Source organism: Camellia sinensis, chromosome 2 (assembly GCF_055761805.1).
Source record: "Camellia sinensis isolate YWXY chromosome 2, ASM5576180v1, whole genome shotgun sequence".
Classification (NCBI taxonomy): Eukaryota; Viridiplantae; Streptophyta; class Magnoliopsida; order Ericales; family Theaceae; genus Camellia; species Camellia sinensis.
In genome coordinates, this window is record NC_138962.1 from 201,617,791 (window position 1) to 201,638,693 (window position 20,903).

The window sequence follows — 20,903 nt, forward strand, 5'->3', positions numbered from 1 at the left end:
GCAAAAACAATATACACAGACACAAAGAAGAGATATCAGCTCTCTCTCTCTCGGGCTAAAAACACTGGCTTTGGACAATCTCACTTGGCTGGTTTTGATGAATAGAATTGGTTTTCAAACATTTAGGTGGCCTCCTCTCTCCCTCTAGCCCAAGACCAATATATATATATATATCTCATGGTTACATTTCTGTGGAGGAGCAACACTGATAGAGAGAAGTTCACAACCATGAAGTGAGGGCAGCAGCTGCTTGCTCTCTCGAGGCGGTCTGCTCTCTCTCCCTCGGGCTCACAGTTACTCTCTCTATCTATCTCTCTCTCTCTCTAAAGCAGCAGCAGCAGCAACAACAGATGTGGGTCCGAAGAGCTGAGGGTCTTAGTTTGAATCCTTGATTACAGCGTCTAATAGAACTTTGAAAGCATAGTTTGAGATAATGATGTTGATTGGTGAGGTTCAATAAGTAACAGATGACCAGGTGTTCAAACAGAGCTTGATAGAGACTTGACGCAGTTTAAAGCATATCATAAATGGCTCATGAGAATAGCAACTAGCTTTTGTTTTCGCTGTCGTCAATGGAGATGTTGAATTCCTTGTCCTCTCGGTTTCAGATGCTTCAGTCCGCGATGAATCTCTTGCCCTTTCATCGCACCTCCACCTCCTACTCCACCAATGATTCTCACCACTATAACTTCCTCGATAATCTCTATGCCAATGGTTGGGAAAATTACAAAGCCTGAAGGTCTAGTTATGGAACAAAGCATTGGAGATTCATCGATTTTCATAAGCTTCGTGGATTCACAAATCAATCAACATCCATCTCCAAAGCTGGCAGCTTTCTCGGTGGTGATTCGACTTTGGTTCGATACTTGGTGTTAACTTGGTAGAGAGAGAGAGAGAGAGAGAGAGAGAGAGAGAGACTGAATAAATTGTATTATGTTCAGTTAATTTATAACAAGGAGCAGATCACTCTCTTTTATAGAGAGGAAAGTGTGGTACATGTGGACATAGGATGCTAACACACCGAAAGTAGAAAGTATACAACATCATCAGTATGACAGCTAGGTATTGCATCTATATTACACTAACACTATATTATACTAACAATACTATATTACACTAACAATATTATATTACATTAACAGCCCCCTGCAAACTCAAGGAGGGTAAGCATCAATTAGCTTGCGTTTGGAAACGAGATCATTGGAGCGATGAGGAGGATGAGCTTTCATGAAAATATCAATAGGTTGATCAACAGAACCAATAGGGAGAAGAAGAACAGTGCCACGGGTAACATGCTAGTGAATGAAGTGACAATCAACCTCAATATGCTTGGTGCGATCATGAAAAAGATCATTGTGAGCAATCTGAATGGCACTCTGATTGTCACAAAAGAGAGAGGTAGCACCAGAAGGAGAAACACCCATATCAGCAAGGAGCCAGCGAAGCCAGAGAAGTTCCTGAGTAGTATCAGTAAGAGCTCGGTATTCAGCTTCAGTACTAGAGCGAGCAGTGAGAGATTGTTTCTTGGTATGCCAAGTAAAAAGAGAATCTCCTAAGAAGAAACAGAAACTCGTGGTAAAGCGTCGATCCGTAGGATCCCCAGCCTAATCAGCATCAGAAAAAGCACACGGCTCAAGAGAGGAGGAAGCAGAGTAGTGGAGGCCATGGAACATAGTGCCTTTGAGGTAGCGAAGGATGTAGAGTAGAGCAGTATAATGGGGAGTGCGAGGAGCCGACATGTACTGACTAACAATGTGAACAACATAGGCAATGTCAGGACGAGTCACAGTGAGATAGACAAGACCACTAGCGAGTTGGCGATAAAGAGTAGCAAGACTACTAGCGAGTTGGCGATAAAGAGTAGCATCTGAGAGGAGATCCCCATCGAGAGGAGTGAGACGAATTTGAGGATTAACTGGAGTAGAGGTAGTTTTGCAATCGGTAAGACCAGCATGGGCCAGAAGATCAGATGCATATTTGGCCTGGGACAAATAGGAGCCAATAGAATCATGGGAGACTTCAAGGGCTAAGAAGTAGTTAACAGTACCAAGGTCCTTTATCTCAAACTGATGGTGGAGAAAACGTTTGAGGTGAAGAATACCAGCTGCATCATTACCAGTGATAATCATATCATCCACATAAAGAAAGAGAAGAGTGGAACCATGAGGAGTAGTCCGTATAAATAAAGCAGAGTCACAGGAGCTAGAAGTGAACTCGAAGTCATGAATGATAGAACTGAACTTAGCAAACCAAGCGCGGGGTGCTTGCTTGAGGCCATAGAGGGCACGCTGTAGTTTACAAACCTTATGCGGTGGAAAAGTAAATCCAGGTGGAGGTTGCATGTAGACCTCCTCAAGAAGATTACCATTAAGGAAGGCATTTTTGACATCCATTTGAAAGAGCTCTCAATGGCGAACAGCAGCAACAACGAGCAAACTGCGAACAGAGGTAAGTCGAGCAACAAGGGAGAAGGCCTCCTCATAATCAATGCCATATTCCTGGTTGAAACCCTTGGTAACAAGACGAGCTTTGTAGCGCTTAATAGAGCCATCAGAATGAGTCTTGATTTTGTAGACCCATTTGCAGCCAATTGCAGTCTTGCTAGGAGGAAGATCAACAACATCCTAAGTGTGAGTTTTGTCCAAAGCCTGAAGTTCATCAGTCATAGCTTGCTTCCAAAGAGGATTAGTATAAGCCTCACGACAGGAGGTAGGTTCATAAGTAGAAAAGGCAGCAGACCCAACAATATAATCACGAAGATGAATAGGCGGTTGAGTTACCCGGTGCGGCCGACCCGTGGGAGGATCAGTAGGGGGAAAAGCTGGCGAAGAAGGAGGAGACGGACTAGAAGGTGCAAGGAGAGGTGGACCATCAGGGAGAACAGTCTGGCCGGGATCAGGGATCAACAAGGGCGTCTCGATGAAGGAGGAACCTATATCAAAGTGGTTAGAGAAGAAATGGAGGGAAGGATTAGTAAAGATGATCGGAGTGGAGAGTGCGGGTAACTAAAAGGAGGAGAGAGAGGAAAACATTTTGTGCTCCCAGAAAACTACATGGCGGGAGATACGAAGATGCTTAGAGAGAGGATCACAACAGCGAAAGCCTTTATGTTCAATCCCATATCCAAGAAAGCCGCAAAGACGAGAACGAGGTTCAAGCTTGGTGTGTTCATGGGATTGAAGCAGAACAAAGCAGGCAGAGCTAAAATCCCGAAGATTGGTGTATGGTGGGGGAGTGCCACGTAGACGTTCAAAGGGAGTTTGATTATGGATGACAGGGGAAGGAACACAATTGATAGTGTACACAGCAGTAAGGGCAACTTCCCCCCAAAAGTTTTCAGGGCAGGAAGACGAGAGGAGGAGAGTGCGAGTAGTGTCAAGAATATGCCTATGTTTTCGTTCAGCACATCCATTTTGTTGGGACATGCTAGCATAGGAACGATGAGGCTAAGGAAATCAGTATCCCGATATTCCATAACAATGTCAGTGCGAAAGATTTTAATGGTTTTGGAAAATTGTGTGTGGACCATGTTGGCAAAGCTATAATAAAGGTGTTTAAGTTCAGACTGAGTTTTTATTAGAAAAATCCAAGTAAACTGTGAATAATCATCAATAAAAACAACAAAATAAGGAGATCCCCCCATGGTAGCAGTAGGGGATGGGCCCCAAATATCCGAATGTGTGAGATCAAAAGGAGCACAGAAAGAGAAGTACTTTTATTGAATGATAAAGCAGGTTGTTTTGCAAGTTGACAGGGTATACAATCAAAAGTATCTTCAAGTACAGGACCCAATTGACCACTAGAAACCAAAGACTTTAAGCGACTAACAGAAAGATGTCCTAAGCGACAATGCCAAAGATGAAAATGAGATAAAGAGGAATTAGATGCAGGAGTAGCGATCTGTGGGAAGTACGGAACATGAAGGTGAATGAGTTCATAGAGACGTCCATGCTTACGGTCGATCCCAATAGTTTGTCCTGTCTGAGGGTCCTCCACCAAACAACCATTAGTAAAAAATGTGACGATTAGACCAAGCTCACATAATTGACTAATAGAGATAAGGTTTAAGGTTAGAGCAGGGATATGATAAACTTGAGGTAAAGATAACTAGGATGTGGAAACAGTCCCAACATGACTGACAGACATGAGAGAACCATCAGCAGTATGAATGGAGGGAAGGTGAGTAGAGGGAGAGATGGAGGAGAATATAGTAGAGCTAGAAATCATATGATTACAACAGGCGGAATCAAAATACCAAGAAGAGTTACCTGGAGTCATAGACAAAGCAGTAGGAGGAGGTGTACCAGAGGTGGAGAGAAGCTGTTTGAACATGGCCTCAACATCTGTTTGAGAAAAAACAGGGACAGATGGAGCAAGAGACTTAGAGAAATCCTCAGAGGCAGTAGCAGCAATGCAATTAAACTGATGATGAGAGCCCCCCTGAGAAGAGCCACTGCGAGAGGAGTGACTAGTGGAAGATGACCGGGATGGATTGCGAAAACAATCGTGCTACAGATGACCATGACCAAGTTTATTGCAATATCGACAGGATCGGACAGAGCAATGAACCAAAAGATGAGTAGAAAGAAGGCCCCGATTCTGACAATAGAGGCAAGCAGTGGTCTGTTGGTTTGGTGAGGGCTGTGACTAAGGAGTGGTAAGAACAGAGTCCACATGATAAGTCTGGAGAGTACCAAGATGAGTCTCCTCAGATAATAGCTCAGAAATAGCCTGTTCAAGAGTGGGCAATGGATGGTAATGAACAAGAGAGGCATGCATTGGCTCAAAAGAGGGAGTGAGAGCCATGAGAAAGTGAACTAACCGATGCTGATTACGATAGTTAGTGAATAAAGCAGCATCTTCAAGGTGAGGCCATGCCGGTTCTAAGAGAGCAAGCTGGTCCCAAACAGAATACATTTGAGAAAGAAAGTCATTAATAAACTGACTGGGTTCTTGACGCATGCAGTGGAGTTGACTCTGAAGTTGATACTAATGGGTAAGACCGATAGTCTGGTATCGATCTCTCAAAAAATCCCAAATGGCTTTAGCAGGATTGGGAACAGAGTCAAGTTGAAAACGGCCAAACTGAAGACTAATAGAGGAAACAGAGGTATTCCGAAGCTAAGTAATGATTTGATAGTTTTTACTGTCCTAGTCTATGAGCCGATCTTCATATTTGGCAGTAAGTTGAGTATTCTCTTTCACCAGTTTGGTCACATCCCCGGTGATAATACGCCAAAGTTTCCATCCTTTCAGGAAGGAAGACATGGCTTGTACCTACAGTACATAATTGGAACCATTAAGTAGAACATAAATTGGATGGGAGGCATCATGGTGATCCATAATAAAAATGGAGGAGAACTAAATAAAGAGGAATAGGCCTGTAGGAGCAAAATTTGGTAAAACAAAGTATACCAGTGAGTCCGGAAGGTCAAAAATAGCTAGAAAAGGGGATACTGACGTCAACAGAGGGTCGGATGATGTCAGCGATGCACAATAGAAGCTAGAGGAGCGGTGCACAATAGCAAGGGCGGCGCACGATAGCCTAATGGCTCACGTGGGCGCACGATAGCCGAACAGCGCACACGCGGCGCAAGGGAGCAAAATGGCACACGATGGCACACAATAGCAAGACGGCGTACGCGGGGCGCACAGCAGCAGGCACGGCGTACGCAAAGGGTAGGGCTAATGTCGGAGATAATGTGAGCACGCAACGGAAGGCGCATGAGAGCGCGTATGAGAGTGGCGGCAGAAGTAGAGATGCGCTGAGCACGGAAGTGGCGCGTAAGGGCACGTGATAGCGTTTCTGGTGACGTGGGTGGTGCCATTGGAATCGTGAGGAAATTCCGAGCATGTTGGTTGGAAAATACAACGGTTTGGAAATAGTTCTGTAGTGCCACTGTGTACGGGACTAAGAACACGTAGAAAATAAACTCAGCTCAGATACCATGTTAACTTGGTAGAGAGAGAGAGAGAGAGAGAGAGAGACTGAATAAATTGTATTATGTTCAGTTAATTTACAAAGAGCAGATCACTTTCTTTTATAGAGAGGAAAGTGTGTTACATGTGGACATAGGATGCTAACACATCGAAAGTAGAAAGTATACAACATCATTAGTATGACAACTAGGTATTGCAACTATATTACACTAACACTATATTACACTAACAATACTATATTACACTAACAATATTATATTACATTAATTGGATAGCCAAACAGAGACACGGGACTCGTCCCCGACTCACATCTACGATCAAAGTGGTTCAGCCTTATTTGCCGACCACCCAGATTTCAAAACAATAGATGGGGGGTTCCAAGCTTTTTCAACAAACTTGAGCTCTGAAATTGATGACCCGACTTCTGTGCCCATGACTCAGCTCACTTCCGACGACTTCTCAGGCCAGTGCCCAAATAGTGGACTGTCACTGGGTGGTGTTGTTAATACTCAGAGATCAGAGAAATCACTCATTTCAGTTGATTCGGAGGAGAGTTGTAAGAATGTGAGTGATACATTTGGGACAAAGAACAGGTTTGCAGCTGGGCGAGTGCTTCATGTGTGTGCTTCATGCATGCTTATGCATGCATGATTCAATTATTGACGCAGAGCCGAGCAACGCTTGTTTGGTGGGTTATTTTTTGAAAGGAAGAAGTTCATGAAGAGAAATTGTGGTTGATAGGAGCAATGTGTGGAGGATGATGCTGGGTTCATTACCATTGTTTTTTTTTTTTATGTTATATTAATGTTGTAATTAATTAGTTTAGTTAATTAGAACTTGATAATTAATTAATTATTGTAATTAATTAGAATCTTATAATTAATTAATTAGTATAAATCAATTAGTTAGTTCCAAGTTATAATAATTAGGTAGAATAGTTAATTAGTTTAATTATTAATTAGTTAGTCATAGTTGTGTTGTGGCTAATTAAAGTGTTATAGTTATTTACTTAGTTTAGTTATTTAATTAGTTAATTCATGTTGTAATTAATTAGTTAACTAGTTTAATTAGTTACTCTGTAATTAATTAGTTAATGTAGTTAGCTAATTAGCTTTGTATTATACTTATTTAATTAGCTTAAAGTAGTTATTTAAATTATTTCATTATTATAATTACTTAATTAATTGGCTTAGCATAATTAATTATTTACTTGTTGTAATAATTAGTTAGCACAGATAGTTAATTTGTTTTGTAATAATTTAGCTTTAATTAGCTAGCTAGTTAGTTCATTCGAACCCTCCTACGTGAGGGCAAACAAACTTGTAATAATGTGTATGTCTTCCAACTCCACGTCTTTCTCCCTTTTATTTATTAGCTTATGATAGTTAGTTTAGGGACATCATGTTTAATTTAGCATGTTTCATGTTTGCATTCATTTGTATTGCATGCACCGGGGTTCGGTTCATCATTCACATTGTCGTTTCAATACTTCTTTGAATACATGCTTAGACCGCATGCGATCAAATCATTTCATATGTCATGTTAGTAGCTGAGCCTGATAATTGCATATCACATGTGTTGCACTTGTCATATTGAATAGTTAGGAATCATGCATATTTTTTCTAACTTTGTTTTGTAGTTGTTCGCAAGACGTCAGTAAATATGTGAGTTTTTATGCTTTAGCATCCCGCTTGTACATAATTTTCTTATTATGTTTAGCATCTTACCATAAGCCTAATTGCTTAAATGTTATAATTGCTTCAATGGCTGTGGATGAAGGCTTGTTGCTATTGGAATGATTCAACGAATGTACGTTTTAAGTCCACTTTATAGTGGCAAATTCACAAACTTTAAGCCCACTTAAGGTGGCAAATTCAAACCCGTTTCAAAAAACAAACATGAAATTGAATTGTTCCAATTTGAGTAAACTAGTCTATACCTTGTATGCTTCACATCATAAATTTTAGTATTTATTAAATAATCAGAATAAGAACATATATTGTACATAAGAATCACATCATAATTAGTAGAGGCCGATCTTTGATCGGGTAAGTGGGGTGCTCATTATTGACCTTCCCTTCTCATACCTAAGTTCCCAAACCAAGACACTTTGGTAACGATGGACTAATGGCCTTTGGCATGAGTCACGGGTTTCCTAAATTCTCCAAAATAAATATTTAGGTGGCAAGTCTGATATTTGGCAAAGTAGTCCATTTTTGGCATTTAATTCAAAATATCGATTTTTCAAAAGAAATTGCCGAATTTGGACTCTTTTTGTGCTTCCACTGTTTCAGATTGCACTTGTGAAATCAGATTTAAAACCAACACAAGTGGAGTCCGAACTATACGGGCTATTTCATTCTTCCGAAAGGGAGCACGAAAAGCCGAGCTACAACTGCTTATTTTCTTTGACAACTAGTAGTAATGCACTGGTAGTCATTAACAATTCAGAATATTTATTTGTGAAGTTAGTCAGAAATTAATTTTGGTTTTCAGAAATAATTTTTGAGTTTTCATTAATTAAAATTCTGGTTTCAATATTTTAATTTTTGAAGTGTTACAGAAATATTTTTCTGTGTGGAATTAATTTATTTAAATAAATTTTTATTTTATTTTCAAATTAATTGGAAATAAAAGTTACAATTTTTGTTTCTTTTATTTTTACAGAATTTAATTATGTTGTTTTGGTTTAACTTTTCTGTGTAGCATAAAATTCTAATTCTAATTTTGTTTTATAATTTAGAATTCATGGCTACTGAAACTAATGCTCAAACAAGTACTAGTATGGTGACTGCCATTACACCAACCCCACTCTCCTGTTGTGATTGTACCAGTCAATCATGATGAAAAGCCAGAGAAGTTCTTAGGAACTGATTTTAAAAGATAGCAATAAAAAATGCTATTTTATCTTACTACTCTCAACCTGGCACGTTTTCTCCGTGAGGATGCTCCTACTCTGAAAGAGGATGAAACCAACCGGCAAGTGGTTACTACAGTCGATGCTTGGAAACATGCTGATTTCTTTTACCGGAATTACATCTTGAATGGACTTGACAACACATTATACAACGTCTACAGTCCTATCAAGACGATAAAGGAACTTTGGGAGTCTTTAGAGAAAAAAAATACAAGACAGAAGATGTTGGCTTAAAGAAATTCATAGTAGGCAAATTTCTGGACTTTGTGATGGTTGATTCTAAGACTGTGATCAGCCAAGTTCAAGATCTCCAACTCATTCTGCATGACAGTTATGCAAAAGGCATGTCTCTTAGTGAATCCTTTCAATTTGTTGCCTTAATTGAAAAATTACCACAAGGCTGGAGGGAATTCAAGAACTACCTCAAACACAAGCACAAAGAAATGACTTTAGAGGAATTGATTGTGTGTTTGAGGATTGAGAAGGACAACCGCAATTCAGAGAAGCGGGCAGGTAAGCATCCAATGGAGTCTAAGGCAAATGTGGTGGAACATGCTTCAAAAGCAAAGAAATGGAAGTTTTCTGAAGAAAGTTCTTTATAAGGCTCTAAAGGAGGGGAAACTAAGAAGTACAAGCTTAATGGAAAATGTTACATCTATGACAATGAGAGACATCAGGCCAAAAATTTTCGTAGCAAATGCAAAGGCAAAGGAAGATCAAGCAAGAAGCCTGCTCAAGCCAATATGACCGAAGTAAACAAAATTTCCAATGGTGTTGAGGACAAAAAACTTTTTGGAGTTGTTGCTGAGGCAAACTTTGTCGGAAATCCTAAAAAATTATTGGTGGACACTGGTGCTACTTGCCACATTTGTGCCAACAAAAAGATGTTCACATCTTATTTTGTAGTGGACAACGGTGAACAACTTTTTATGGGTAACTCCTCAACTTTTAAAGTTGAAGGACAAGAAAGATTATTCTAAAGATGACATCTGGAAATGAACTCATTCTCAATAATGTGCTGCATGTACCGGACATTCGCAAGAATCTAGTGTTCGGATCTCTGTTGAGTAAAAATGGGTTTAGGCTAGTTTTTGAAAGTGGCAAAGTTGTACTTACCAAAAACGAGATGTATGTAGGAAAAGGTTACCTGTCTGATGGCCTTTTCCAAATGAGTGTAATGATGTTTTACCCTCAATTATTAATAAAAGTACATCTTCTTTTTACTTGCTTGAGTTTTTAGATTTGTGGCATGGTAAACTAAGACATGTTAATTATGTATTTTTGCGTAGATTAATTAATATGGAATGTTTACCTAAATTTGACATTGATTTAAATCATAAATTTGAAATTTGTGTTGAGGCAAAATTATCCAAAACTCTTTTTCATACAATTAAAAGAAGTACAGAACCACTTGAATTAATTCATAGTGACATTTGTGATTTTAAATCAATTCAAACTAGAGGTGGGAAAAAATATTTTATCACTTTTATAGATGACTATATTAGATATAGTTATGTTTATTTAATTCGAACCAATGATGAAATTTTGGAAACTTTCATTCAATAAAACAATGAAGTAAAAAATCAACTTGGTAAGAAAATTTAAAACTAAGAAGTGATAGGGGTGATGAATATGAGTCACCTTTTGGTGAGTTTTGTAAAGAATATGGAATAATTCATCAAACCATTGCTCCTTACTCACCTCAGCAAAATGGAATTGCTGAAACGAAAAATAGGACTTTAAAAGAAATGATGAAAGTCATGTTAATAAGTTGTAGATTACCTCATAACTTGTAGGGGGAAGCAATACTTTTTGCTAATTATATTCTAAATAAGTACCCCGAAAGAAAGTGAATCAAACACCGTATGAAATGTGGCATAGGAGAGTACCATCCTACAAATATTTAAAAGTGTAGGGGTGCTTGGCTAAAGTGGCTATTCCTAGTCCTAAAAAGACTAAAATAGGTCCTAAAATTGTTGATTGCATTTTCATTGGTTATGCCATGAATAGTAGTGCATATCGATTTTTTATTCATAAGTCAGAATATTTTGAAATGCACGTAAATACTATTATTGAATCTCGGAATGCGTCTTTCTTTGAACATGTGTTTCCAAATAAAACTGAACAAGAGACTAGTACTAACAAAAAATCTTTTGATGCTATTACTAGTTATAATCAAGAACAAGAGCAAGGGTTCGATCAAAATGAAGAAAAGGAACCTAGGCGTAGTAAACGTGCTAGAACCTCAAAATTTTTTGGTCCAGATTTTCGAACTTTTTTATTAGAAAATGAGCCTTTAACTTTCAAATCAGCTATATCCAGTCCTGAAGCTCTTTTATGAAAAGAGGTTGTAAATAGTGAAGTTGAATCCATCTTGCATAATCACACTTGGGAATTAGTGGATTTGCCACCAGGTTATAAACCTCATGGGTACAAATGGATTTTCAAGAGAAAAATGAAAACGGATGGATCAATTGACAAATACAAGGGAAGACTTGTGGTCAAAGGATATAGACAAAAAGAATGTCTTGACTACTTTGATACATACACACCAATTACTAGAATAACATCAATTAGAATGCTAATTACCATTGCATCTTTGTACAATCTAGAAATTCATCAAATGGATGTGAAAATCACTTTCTTAAATGGTGAGTTAGATGAAGAAATTTACATGGAACAACCAGAAGGATTTTCTGTTCCAGGAAAAAAAAAGAAAGTGTGTAAATTGGTTACACCATTATGTGGTTTAAAATAAGAACCAAAGCAATGGCATGAGAAATTTGACAATGTAATGATGTCAAATAGATTCAAAATTAATGAATGTGACAAATGTATTTATATTAAAAATACAAACAACGGTTATGTTATAATATGTCTTTATGTGGATAATATGCTCATCATAGATAGTAATAATGACATGATTGAAACTTACAAGAAAATGTTGAATAAACATTTTGACATGAAGGACATGGGGCTTGCTGATGTAATTCTTGATATAAAAATTACTAAAAATCAAAAGGTTATGCTTTGTTACAATCTCATTACATTGAGAAAATACTCGAAAAATTCAACAAAGATGATGATCATCTTGCTAGAACACCTGTGGATGTTAATTTGTTTCTTTCTAAGAATGTACATGAAAGTATTTCTCAATTCGAGTATGCCCAAATTATTGAAAACTTAATGTACTTGATGAACTGCACTCCCCCATATATAGCTTATGTAGTCAGTTAATTAAATAGATATACGAGTAATCCAGGAGTAGAACACTAGAAAGCAATTATAAGGGTTCTAAGATATCTCCGACTTACTCGTAATATTGGGCTTAGTTATACTAGATATCAAACAGTACTTGAAGGATACTGTGATGCAAATTGGATCGGATACTAGAGACTCAAAATTCACCAGTGGGTATGTCTTTACTCTTGGTGGGCTATAACTTTGTTGAGATTCATATATGTGTTGAATTATTTCTACTGGGCTTGGGCTCACCCTACGTGGGAAAAATATTTCAGGTACTGATAATATGCCTCCGCCAAGACAATAGCTTGGGAGAACTCAGAGCAAGAGCTTCATTTTGTTCATTTGTGTATTTATTTTTAAACAAGCGTAGGGCTTTATTTGTATTGAGTTTAAACTCACTTTTGTTGTAACCAAGCATTGTCTTGGAAAGCTGTAAGCCTATAGGGCATTTCTTAATTGCTTAACTTATTTTCATTTCTTTAATAATGTAACACAGGCTATAGATTCAAGGTTAGGGCTTATGAATGTATAACTGTATGTGCCATCCTTTGTAATATGAGATCATATGAAATGGAAGAGACCGCATAATTAGAATGATATGTTTAATTATGAGTGTTCGTGGATGGCTTATTATAATTATTTCGGGGTGTTACACTTAACATATATAGATTTTTTAAAGAGAAGCATCAATAAAACATTTCTTCAATAATTGCTTTAACAATGCCACTTCTTCTTTTCTTATTAAAAAATTTAATGAGAATAAATCAGTGAAAAAAATAAATAAATAATTAGATTACAGCAGTGTTGTCATGTGATCCTATGGAGCAATAAATGACCATCATACTATACTGTGCTGGCTGTATCTTGGAAATCTTGCAAACAGACTTGCATTGCTAGGCCTACTATGGAATCAAAATTCATAGCTTTAGATAAAGCTGGGAAAAAGGCAGAATGGGTTCGCCACTTCCTTGAAGATATTCCAATGTGGCCAAAACCGGTACTTGTTATTTGCAAACATTGTGATAGTCAATCAGCAAAATTAATTTTTTGGACAAAATTTATTTGAATTTTTCCAAAAATTCTTGCGGAAAATTATTTAAATTTCTGAACAAAATTAATTTAATTTTTTCTGTCCAAAACTGTGCCTCTTCTGGTCCATATTCGAACAGTTTCAACTGTTTTAAACAGTTTGAAAACTGCCCAGCAGTTTCCAACAAATTCAAAACTATCAGCCGATCTGTTCATTTGAATTTTGCACCTGTTGACTTCAATATGCACCTGTTCAGCCTGTCCAAACAGCCGCCGATATGCTTATAAAAACAGACTTGTTCCAGCAGATTGGGACGTCCTGAAAAGTCTGAAATTCTCTTGTTTTCCTTCTAGTTTTGCTCTCTCACATAAATTCTCCTCATATTAGTTTTAGAAAAATTTTGAGAGTATAGGTCACAGGTTCTAGTTCGCCGAAACATATTGTTTTTAGTGCTAATACAATTTGTGTAGGTCTTTGTATCCTGGGAGATAGACGCCATTCATCTGTAAGCACGGAAGCGGGACGAATCTGTCTTAAGGACAGAGTGTCACATACTCGATCTTATTTTGCACTTATTTATGTCGGTAAATAAATTTCTGTAAGTAATTTATTTTATTTGTTTGATTTGATTTCACTTTATTTATTTTACACAATAGACTGTTCCAACACAATGTCTACGTAATTTATTTTTATCTGCTCCACAGTTCAATAATGTTCCCTTTTAACCTTTAAGTTTATCATAAAGCAACAAATTGGATTCTTTTACAATACTCAAATGTTTTGTGTCAGATTTATTCCGACAAGCAAGGGTCATTATGTCAGCAAGTTTAAGTATTGTACTCTTCATATAGAAGTACGAGATCTCACCTACAACAACAAACATTAAATAGTAAAGATAAACCTATAATACAACAACAATGCATATGACTAAAGGCATGTAAATTTTGTTTAGGTGGCAAAAACTAAACTTTCAATGACTACACCTCTCTTGGTTGCAAAAAACTTAACATTTAGCGAGAAAAACTATATTAATTGTTATGTTTAGTTGCTAAATTTTTTATTTTATTTATTTTTTGTAGTGGCCACATTCTCCTCAAGGCCATCTTATCTCTTCTTTCTCTGAGCTCATATTTTGTTAAAACCCCTATAAGAATAATATTCTAACTTTTATCTGGAATCCAACAATTTGAATAGGGATACAAAAGACAAAAGAATAGTAAATTTTGTTAAATAATTGACATTCAGTAATTGTAATGTAATTTTATGACCACATAAGATAATTTTTTCGTCATATATATACATCGGGAAATTCTCCAGTGTGCGCGCATGCAACCTATTTCAAAATGTGTAATTTTATCACAAAAATGGTGTGATTTTGCTAAAGGCCCTATCATGTTAGCTCCTATCCTAAGCTGCTATGAAATAATATCACTCCCCTAAAAGTTCAATTTCTAAGTTGGCTAGCTTGGAAATGGAGAATAAAAACTAAGGTATTCCTTCAAAAAATTGGATTTATTGATACTAATGCAGATACTACTTGTGTTCTATGTAATGCTGATGCTGAAGATGTGAATCAACTATTGTTAAGTTGTAAACCTATATGTGTCTGTGGTTGGCATTGTTAAAGTGGAGGAGTAGTCAGTAGGCAATGCCAAACTTAGTCGAGGGAGTTCTACAATGGTGGTTTGGATATAAATGGAATAATTTTGATAAAAAGATTTGGAGAGCTGTCCCACTAACAATTTTATGGTCCGTATGGAAGCAGGGGACTGATTGTGTTTTCAATTGGATAAGGAAGAGTTATGCGAACTTGTTAAAACAAGAAGGGTAAATTATGCAAATAGTCCCTATAGTTTACATGATATATCAATTTGGTCCTTATAGTTTCAATTTGCTCGATTTTGCCCTTTAATTTAATGGATTATGTCATTTTAATCCAATAAACAACGGTTGTTAAGTTAATTTAACGAAAGGTCAAACAGTGTATCAATTTGGTTCCTGTACTTTCCACGATGTGTCAATTTGGTCCCAATAGTTTCAATTTTCTCCATTTTGACAGGGACTAAATTGACACATTGTGAAAAATACAGGGACGACATTGACACATTGTTTGACTTTTCGTTAAATTAACTTAACGACCATTATTTATTGGACTAAAATGACACAATCCGTTAAATTAATGGGAAAAATCAAGAAAATTGAAACTACAGGGACCAAATTGACACATCGTGTAAATTATAGGGACAATTTACATAATTTTCCCAAACAAGAATTGCTTTTTGAGGTACTATAACTCACAAGAGGTGTACTATGTCAAATTTAAACCAAGTTAGACTGTATCTAGGAGGAAGGGGAGCAGTTTGATTTAGTGAAGATGTACCACTGTTTTTATGAAACACGGATACGGGTAAGATTACTAGTACTGATACGATATGGATATGTCGATACGGTAAATCTAAAAAAGTAGGGTAAATTACCATTAAAAGTCCTATTGATAAATTTATCAAGGTTTGACATTATCAGTCTTTCTTATTTTTATAAATAAATTTATACTGATAAATTTATCGATTTGGATCTCTAGATAAATAAATCTAGTTAATAGAATTGAGTGGTAAATGTCTCAAAAAAGTATAGTATGGGTACAGCTTAGGTTTGGTACGTTTGTAGAAAATATTTATTTTTAATTTGGAGTAATACAAAAATTGAGTAAATGATCTAATTTGTTAAGATCTAACCTACAATTAATATTTAATGTCAAAAGTGAAAGTATAAACCAAAATTCAATATCATTATATTAAATAATTGACAAATCGTAACTTAATTTAAAATCATATTAAACATAAAATTAAAAATTTAAAAAAAAAATTAGTGAAAGGAATTTTATCTTTATAGTAGAAGAAAAAATTATTTTGATTGAAATATGATATGGATTGGGTATAAATTAGGAATTATTTAGGATGAACTATATAAGTATACTTTTTAACTTTTTAACTAAAAAAGTGGAGAATAAAATGATGATTGTTTGGGATAACTTTTTTGACTTTTTATTAAAAAATATGTATTAAAATATTGTATAAAATACCAAAATTACTGTATTATCTATATCAGTAATGACATGCATACTGTGCATGTCAGTACGGTTGCCTTTTTTCGTTTACAAAATTGTGGTAGGCAGCCGAGTTTGTTTGACTTTTTTATGTATATATATATTTTTTTTTCCTTTTTCCTGTTTCCAACGAAGGGCATTTATGTCTTTTTGCCCCTGTCTAAGATTCCTTTTTTTTTTTTTTTTTTCCTCCAAACATGTGAATAATGTTAACTTTTTGATTTTTTCAATGTTTTTTTGACTTTTTGTCTTTTGTAGGATCCCAAACACTCACTAGAAGTACATTTAGGTATACCAAAAATTAAGAAATACATATACCCAATATGATACTCTTTGCACTTTTTTTATTTATTGATGTATGACAATTACTTTTATCTTTATTCCCATTAAAAAATTCTCTTTTTATTGATAAACAAAATATATAAATAATTTGCATAGAGAATGGGGTTTCTCATATTAAAATAATGTGTTTATTAAAAGATATTTAATTATAAAAATATTACAGACATGTCATTCTGATGAAGAGTTCTATACAAAATATCCGTAATACACTGTATTTGATTTTAATTTTTTGAATTCAATTTTTTAGAAATTGAGTTTTTTATTTTAGTGAATATTTTTAAAATTTTAAGCAATTTTTTTACTAGATGCACCTTACTTAGATGTATCTAAAAAGTAAAATATTTATAAAAATCAATAAATATACAAGAAAACAAAAAATGTATTGAATTCTCATATATATATATTGTATTTTTGGTATTTAGTGAATTTTCTAAAGTTTTTTTTTTTTGTTTTTTACAAATACTATCCTTTTTAAGTATATTTATGTTAGATATATCTAAAATTAAAAAAATTATTTAAAACATTAAAAAGATTTAAAAAAACAAAAAAATAAAAAATTTTAATTGTTTAAGAAGTGAGTCTTAAAAATCCAAATCAAACTCTATTATGTTCACCAATAACTCTTGTCTTGTCTTATCAATCTTTAGTAATTACTTCTTTTTTCTTTTTTTTTTTAATAAATTTTGTTGGGCTTTTCACATAACATTTGTTTGGTAATGAGTATGATCAAAAAAATCTTAAACCTACTTTTAAAATTACAGAAGTGGTAAATGAGAAGATTAGGCATGGTCAATTGCATATATCACACTTATTAAGTGTGCAATATTGGATTTATGTTTGGACCAACAACATGGGTTAATTTCAAAATTGACAGTCATAGCCGCCAAAAAAACATTTAAATACTTCCCTAGTTAATAAGTAGATTAAATTATTGAACTGGACAACTTTGCTCCTCAAGCATGCTAATATTTTTCCAATTAATAAATATTTATTTTTGATAACTCGTTATTCGATTTATTAAACCGATTAATTTGAGGGCCAATCCCACACTATTAAAAAAAGTACTTTTTTCGATCACTATAAGCCGTCGCAAATAATAAAAATACAGTCATAAAAGACTTTTTGCGATGGCCCATGCGACGGCAAATGAGGGTCACGAATGTGGGTGTGTCAAATACTTTTTGAAACAGAATGAATAATTCTTACTACAACAATTTTTCTATATATTGCAACTAAAATGAATCTAGAAAAAGAAAAATTAGAGATTAGAAGTTTGGTGACCTAACAACCTTAGCAACACACAATGTTCATCAAATCTCCTTGTGTTTTTTGGATAACATTTTTAACCTTGATGGGTTCTTCTTGCATTTCAAGGAACTCCAATTCCCTTCTCCTTTTTGAAACAGAATCTTCAGATGGCAAGGCTACGACACCAACAGTATTGACAAACTTATCTGGAAGTGAAAACAATGTAGCCCCAACAATTTCCTCCGGCTTTAACTTTCCAAAAACAATGAAGGCTCTGTGTACAGTATCAAACAGGAAAAAAAGTCAAATACAGTCCAAGTTATAGATTAAAACAAACTGGTGTGGCTTCCAATTTTGATTACAAAAATTATAACTAAAGAGGCTTTAAAATACTTGGAGAGGATAAAAAATGAAGATGGTACTGAGTGATTGAGAGATAAATCCAACCAATCACGGAGCTAAAGAAAGAAATTATAAACTTACATTAAAATTCTTAACCAAATATGTTAATTTATCAAAAACACTGTAAATCTAGCTGGGATGTAAAATTGAAAGAGAGAGAGAGAGAGAGAGAGAGAGAGATTCATGTGTAGCTGATGTCAAGCAGCTGCCCATACCAAATAATCTCCATCACACAAAAATACCTTTCTAATATTACAAAAAAAGATAAGAATGTTTAGCCATATCCTGATGTCCTTGGATTTGGGAATTAAGATATATCCTATAATTAGATGCATATCAACACCCAACACACATCCAATTCCATTTAATATAGATGTTCTTGAGCATCTTAGAAGCCCTGCTCAAGCTAAATTTACGAAATTGCTTTTGTTATGGAGAGACACTGGGTAGACTGCTTTAATCAATGTGTCAATTAGAATGTTATCTTCTTGAATTTTATCTCAATATTAAATTACAACAGCATGTCATGCTCTTAGGCTTCGGTCACAGATTTCTTCATAAATATGTGCAACTAAATTTTTTTGTGAAGAAGCATAAATTGAAAGCACAAAATTCTACTTGTACCAAAAAGTATATAGTGTCCTTTTATGGAATAACTATATCAAAGATCACAAACCTTGTATGTGTCCAAGGGCATTGTTGACACATGGTCAAACCATATGACTCTTTTTTTGCTTGTTGTCAATTGTAGTCTTGAGTTATGATTGGTATCGTTCGCTATCAGAAGAACCTTGGCCCTTGTCCCATTTTTGGCAACACAAAATCAAGATTAATGAAAGAAAACCTACAAAGATATAATGTGTAAAACATAAAGTATTATAACGATATGTAAATCATAGTACAAGAAGCCGCGGATGATTAATTTCAAAGCCATACCTTGAAGTAGAGTCTAAAGTGAAAGATCTCATGGGTAAATCACGTGCTTTCAGAAAGTGAACAACTAACCCAACAGTGGAGTGATATTACAAAATGAATATCATCCACACAAATCACAGTGCAAAATGGCTTGATCGTTGATTTTGGGAGAGAGTCAGTATATGGGAAAAACATAAAACATACGTTATTTTTCTGATTAACCATATCCCATATCCCATATCATATCAGATATATAAGATATCTATATCATCTATCCATATCAGTTGATATGATAGATATAGATATCCTGAGTGGTTATCCAAATAAGTTTTGAATTCAAATTCAAACTCAAACTTAAACTCAAACTTACATGGATAAGGTTCAAAAGGTTCAGGTTCAAAAGTCTCAAAGGGTCATGCCACATGGGCGCCCAATTTCTAATATCTCCCACTCGCAGTTGGCATGACACTGCCACATCTCTATCTCAATCTCCCCAAAAAAGAATAATATCATACTTGCCAATGCACCATGCGACTGCTGAGAACACCTGCATGTGGGAGCTCTATATTAGAAACTCAAAATGAGCCAACATAGAGACATCAACCCAAAAAGAACAGAAATCGTGTCTCATATACCCCAGACTCATCTAATTACACCGGTCCAAAAAACATCTCTAATCCCTCAAAAAGAGCATGTTTGACCCTCTCAATTCTTGCAATATATTCACACTCAATCCGCCTCTCATACAGAGCGATGTGAGTTGCCGACAGTAAATATACAATAGTGGTGTAATACTAGATGATCTTCCCTTTGCCCTCATGTCATTTAGTTTAGGATTTACCGCTTTCCCAGTGATGTCTCTTAAGGTCGAATCATACATGACCGCAGGCAACATACCAAAGTAGCAGAACATCAACCCCTTACCTTATGACATAGTGAAAAGTCACAAAAGGGTACATAAATGAAAGTCATATCAATAATGACACGTAAGGCTCACACGGTGAGGAAACAGGGATCCATTCTCTCACTTCATTACGCAGTCGCCAAGCACATATAGTATGAATACATGCTACGGTGGAGTAACTCTTCCAAAAGAGTGACGTCATACTCAATACACCGTACAGATATTAGTCTAGTCGCTTTCTAGCACCTAACCTGAATTCTCTATTTGCTCGCCTTCTAGGCGCCAAATGAGATCTCGCATCTGGCTAATCATAACAGGCACAATATGGAAAGTGGGTACTAACATCTATGTTTGGTCCTTAACACGACCTCATCTTGGTTATAACCAAGGCGACATGCATAGTGGATAATTTAAGCCTCTCTTGGCTCCAAATAAAAATAAACCACTAGTCTCATCCTTGCTCGCTCCCAAACGCCAAGGGCAATTGCTCGTGTGAGTGAGCCAATCTTGCCTGTTGATATCATCATCTGCTAATCATTATGACACAAACCATAATAGTGTCAACATCCCATCATCTCACAATAAATAAGTGATCGATTTTAAAAAACACAACCACAGTCTGCGCAATTCTAGATTCCAAGCATAAGCCTTATCAGCACCTCTTGCGATAAACATATACAACGGAATCCATTATTTGCGCCTCACATGAAGTGGTTCAAGATCACTACCTCTTGCGCAATTACCTCTCTAAAGATATTTTGGTGACCAATTTGCGTTCATTCTTAATGCGCCCAACTAGCGCAGATGCGCGCAACTAGCGTATTGAATCTTACAAGGAGCAAATTAATATACT

At 35.7% G+C, this 20,903-nt stretch overlaps 1 pseudogene; it reads left to right on the top strand.

The window, feature by feature from the left end:
* Window positions 1-358: 358 nt before the first annotated feature.
* LOC145819364 (AP2-like ethylene-responsive transcription factor AIL6) lies at window positions 359-16,516 on the top strand (annotated as a pseudogene).
* The last annotated feature ends 4,387 nt before the right edge of the window (window positions 16,517-20,903 follow it).